Source organism: Arachis stenosperma, chromosome 4 (assembly GCF_014773155.1).
Source record: "Arachis stenosperma cultivar V10309 chromosome 4, arast.V10309.gnm1.PFL2, whole genome shotgun sequence".
Classification (NCBI taxonomy): Eukaryota; Viridiplantae; Streptophyta; class Magnoliopsida; order Fabales; family Fabaceae; genus Arachis; species Arachis stenosperma.
The window spans coordinates 43974235-43979392 of record NC_080380.1 but is presented as its reverse complement, the minus strand read 5'-3'; the positions used below and the strand labels follow the sequence as shown (position 1 = coordinate 43979392).

At 41.8% G+C, this 5158-nt stretch overlaps 1 non-coding gene across 1 annotated transcript; it reads right to left on the bottom strand.

Moving 5' to 3' along the window:
* Positions 1-461: 461 nt before the first annotated feature.
* LOC130978583 (small nucleolar RNA R71) lies at positions 462-569 on the bottom strand. The gene has a single exon (XR_009086206.1). It is a non-coding gene; the product is annotated as a small nucleolar RNA R71 (small nucleolar RNA).
* Positions 570-5158: the final 4589 nt, after the last annotated feature.

Genomic DNA, 5158 nt, shown 5'->3' with positions numbered 1-5158 from the left:
AGAAGCCAAAGCACAACTCTCTTTAGAGGACCTGACCGAATTCTTCAAGGAAGAAAACATGGCAGCAGAAAACAACAACAATGCAAACAATGCAAGGAAGGTGCTGGTGACTTTACTGCACCTACTCCTGATTTTTATGGGAGAAGCATCTCTATCCCTGCCATTGGAGCAAACAACTTTGAGCTTAAGCCTCAATTAGTTTCTCTAATGCAACAGAATTGCAAGTTCCATGGACTTCCAATGGAAGATCCTCATCAGTTTTAGCTGAATTCTTGCAAATCTGTGACACAGTCAAGACTAATGGGGTTAACCCTGAGGTCTATAGACTGATGCTATTCCCTTTTGCTGTAAGAGACAGGGCTAGAATATGGTTGGATTCTCAACCTAAAGAAAGCCTGGACTCTTGGGAAAAGCTAGTCAATGCCTTCTTGGCAAAATTCTTTCCACCACAAAGATGGAGTAAGCTTAGAGTGGAAGTCCAAACCTTTAGACAAAAGGATGGAGAATCCCTCTATGAAGCTTGGGAAAGATACAAACAATTAATCAGAAAATGTCCTTCTGACATGCTTTCTGAATGGAGCATCATAGGTATTTTCTATGATGGTCTCTCTGAACTATCTAAGATGTCCTTGGATAGCTCTGCAGGAGGATCTCTCATCTGAAGAAGACGCCTACTGAAGCTCAAGAACTGATTGAAATGGTTGCAAATAACCAATTCATGTACACTTCTGAAAGAAATCCTGTGAACAATGGGACTAGTCAGAAGAAAGGAGTTCTTGAGATTGATGCTCTGAATGCCATACTGGCTCAGAATAAGATATTGACTCAACAAGTCAATTTGATTTCTCAAAGTCTGTCTGGAATGCAAAATGCACCAAACAGTACTAAGGAAGCTTCATCTGAGGAAGAAGCTTATGATCCTGAGAACCCTTCCATGGAAGAGGTGAATTACCTAGGAGAACCCTATGGAAACACCTATAATTCTTCATGGAGAAATCACCCAAATCTCTCATGGAAGAATCAAGAGAGACCTCAACAAGGTTTCAATAACAATAATGGTGGAAGAAACAGGTTTAGCAATGGCAAGCCTTTTCCATCATCTTCTCAGCAACAGACAGAGAGTTCTAAGCAGAATAATTCTGACTTAGCAACCATGGTCTCTGATCTAATAAAGACCACTCAAAGTTTCATGAATGAAACAAGGTCCTCCATCAGAAATCTGGAAGGACAAGTGGGTCAGCTGAGCAAGAAAGTTACTGAACTTCCTCCAAGCACTCTCCCAAGTAACACTGAAGAAAATCCAAAAGGAGAGTGCAAAGCCATAGAAATGGCCGAATTCTGGGAGGAAGGAGAGGCAGTGAACGCCACTGAGGAAGACCTCACTGGACGTCCACTGGCCTCTAATGAGTTCCCCAATGAGGAACCATGGGAATCTAAGGCTCAAAATGAGACCATAGAGATTCCATTGGACTTACTTCTGCCATTCATGAGCTCTGATGAGTATTCTTCCTCTGAAGAGGATGAGTATGTTACTGAAGAGCAAGTTGCTAAATACCTTGGAGCAATCATGAAACTAAATGACAAGTTATTTGGAAATGAGACTTGGGAGGATGAACCTCCCTTGCTCACCAAAGAACTGGATGACTTGTCTAGGCAGAAACTACCTCAAAAGAGGCAGGATCCTGGGAAGTTTTCTATACCTTGTACCATAGGCACCATGACCTTCAAGAAGGCCTTGTGTGACTTAGGGTCAAGTGTAAACCTCATGCCCCTCTCTGTAATGGAGAAATTAGGGATCCTTGAGGTGCAAGCTGCAAGAATCTCATTAGAGATGGCAGACAATTCAAGAAAACAAGCTCATGGACTTATAGAGAATGTTTTGGTGAAGATTGAAGACCATTACATTCCTACTGATTTCATAGTCCTAGAGACTGGGAAGTGCATGGATGAATCCATCATCCTTGGCAGACCATTCCTAGCCACAGCAAAGGCTGTGATTGATGTTGATAGAGGAGAGTTGATCATTCAAGTGAATGAAGAATCCATGGTGTTTAAGGCCCAAGGATATCCCTCTATCATCATGGAGAGGAAGCATGAAGAGCTTCTCTCAAAACAGAGCCAAACAGAGCCCCCACAGTCAAACTCTAAGTTTGGTGTTGGGAGGCCACAACCAAACTCTAAGTTTGGTGTTGAAACCCCACATTCAAACTCTAAGTTTGGTGTTGGGAGGTTTCAACACGGTTCTGAGTGTTTCTGAGGCTCCATGGGAGTCCTCTGTCAAGCTAATGACACTATAGAAGATCTTGTTGGGAGGCAACCCAATGTTTTATAATTAATTATTTTCTTTTGTTATTTTATCTTTTTTGTAGGTTGATGATCATAAGAAGTCACAAAAACAATGAAAAAAGCAAAAACAAAATGAAAAACAGGAAGAAAAACAGCACACCCTGGAGGAAGATGCTGCTGGCGTTCAAACGCCAGTCAGCCTAGCAGTTGGGCGTTTAACGCCCAGTCTGGCACCTTTCTGGGCGTTTAACGCCAGAAAAGGGCACCAGACTGGCGTTAAACGCCAGTAAAGGGCAACAACCTGGCGTTAAACGCCAGGAATGGGCACCAGCCCGGCGTTTAACGCCAGAAATGGCTCAAAACGTGATTTTGAGCAACTTTTGGTGCAGGGATGACTTTTCCTTGACACTACAGGATCTGTGGACCCCACAGGACCCTACCATCACTCTCTCTCTTCTTCCCCCATTCACCAATCACCTCAACACCTCTTCCCCAAAAACCCCTCACCTATCAAATCCCATCTTTCTCTTCACCACTCACATCCATCCTTCATAAAACCCCACCAAACCTCACCCTTCAAATTCAAACCACTTTCCCTCCCAAACCCACCCTCAAATGGCCGAACACACTACCCTCCCCCTCTTCCTCATTTCTTCTTCTTCTACTCCTTTCTTTCTTCTTTTGCTCGAGGACGAGCAAACATTTTAAGTTTGGTGTGGTAAAAGCGTTGCTTTTTCGTTTTTCCATAACCATTATGGCACCAAAGGCCGGAGAAACCTCTAAAAAGAGGAAAGGGAAAGCAAAAGCTTCCACCTCCGAGTCATGGGAGATGGATAAATTCCTCTCAAAGGTGCATCAAGACCACTTCTATGAAGTTGTGGCCTTGAAGAAGGTGATCCCCGAGGTCCCCTTTTCACTCAAAAAGGGTGAATATCCGGAGATCCGCCATGAGATCCAAAGAAGAGGTTGGGAAGTTCTCACCAACCCCATTCAACAAGTTGGAATCTTGATGGTTCAAGAGTTCTATGCCAATGCATGGATCACCAAGAACCATGACCAAAGTGTGAACCCGAATCCAAAGAATTATCTTACTATGGTTCGGGGGAAATACTTGGATTTTAGTCCGGAAAGTGTGAGGGTGGCGTTCAACTTGCCTATGATGCAAGGAGATGAGCATCCTTTCACTAGAAGGGTCAACTTTGATCAAAGGTTGGACCAAGTCCTCACAGTCATATGTGAAGAGGGCGCACAATGGAAGCAAGATTCAAGAGGAAAGCCGGTCCAATTGAGAAGGCATGACCTCAAACCCGTGGCTAGAGGATGGTTAGAGTTCATACAACGCTCAATCATTCCCACTAGCAACCGGTCCGAAGTGACCATAGACCGGGCCATCATGATCCATAGTATCATGATTGGAGAGGAAATAGAGGTTCATGAGGTTATAGCCCAAGAACTCTATAAGGTGGCGGACAAGACCTCCACTGTGGCAAGGTTAACCTTTCCTCACCTCATTTGTCACCTCTGTTATTCAGTTGGAGTTGACATAGAAGGAGATATCCCCATTGATGAGGACAAGCCCATCACCAAGAAAAGGATGGAATACACAAGAGACCCCTCTCATCAAGAAATCCCTGAGATTCCTCAAGGGATGAACTTTCCTCCACAAAACTATTGGGAGCAACTAAACACCTCCCTAGGAGAATTAAGTTCCAACATGGGACAACTAAGGGTGGAGCATCAAGAACACTCCATTCTCCTCCATGAAATTAGAGAAGATCAAAGAATCATGAGGGAGGAGCAACAAAGACAAGGAAGAGACATTGAGGAGCTCAAGCACTCCATAGGACCTTCAAAAGCAAGGAAGAGCCGCCATCACTAAGGTGGACCCATTCCTTGATTTCCTTGTTCTTTATTCCCGTGTTTTTCGAAATTTTTAGTGCTTTATGTTATCCATGCTTGTGTCTTATGATCATTAGTGTCTTAGTGTCTATGCCTTAAAGTTATGAATGTCCTATGAATCCATCACCTTTCTTGAATAAAAATGTGCTTAATTGAAAAAGGAAGAATTGCATGAATTTTGAATTTTATAATAGTTTAATTATTTTGATGTGGTGGCAATATTTTTGTTCTCTGAATGTATGTGTAAACAGTGCATATGTATCTTGAATTTGTGGTTCATGAATGTTGGCTCTTGAAAGAATGATGAAAAAGGAGACATGTTACTGAGGATCTGAAAAATCAATAAAATGATTCTTGAAGCAAGAAAAAGCTATTCAAAAAAAAAAAAAAAAAAAAAAAATCGAAAGAAAAAAAAAAAAAGAAAGAAAAGAAAGAAAAAGAAAAGAAATAAAGTTGTGATCCAAGGCAAATAAGAGTGTGCTTAAGAACCCTGGACACCTCTAATTGGGGACTTTAGCAAAGCTGAGTCACAATCTGAAAAGGTTCACCCAATCATGTGTCTGTGGCATGTATGTATCCGGTGGTAATACTGGAAGACAGAGTGCTTTGGGCCACAGCCAAGACTCAATAAATAGCTATGTTCAAGAATCATCATACTTTACTAGGAGAATCATTAACACTATCTGGACTCTGAGTTCCTAAAGAAGCCAACCATTCTGAATTTCAAGGGATAGATTGAGATGCCAAAACTGTTCAGAGACAAAAGGTTAAAAGCCCCGCTCATCTAGTTAATACTGATCTTCACAGATGTTTTTGGAATTCATTGCATATTCTCTTCTTTTGATCTTATTTGATTTTCAGTTGCTTGAGGACAAGCAACAATTTAAGTTTGGTGTTGTGATGAGCGGATAATTTGTATACTTTTTGGCATTGTTTTTAGTATGTTTTTGATATGATATAGTTAGATTTTAGT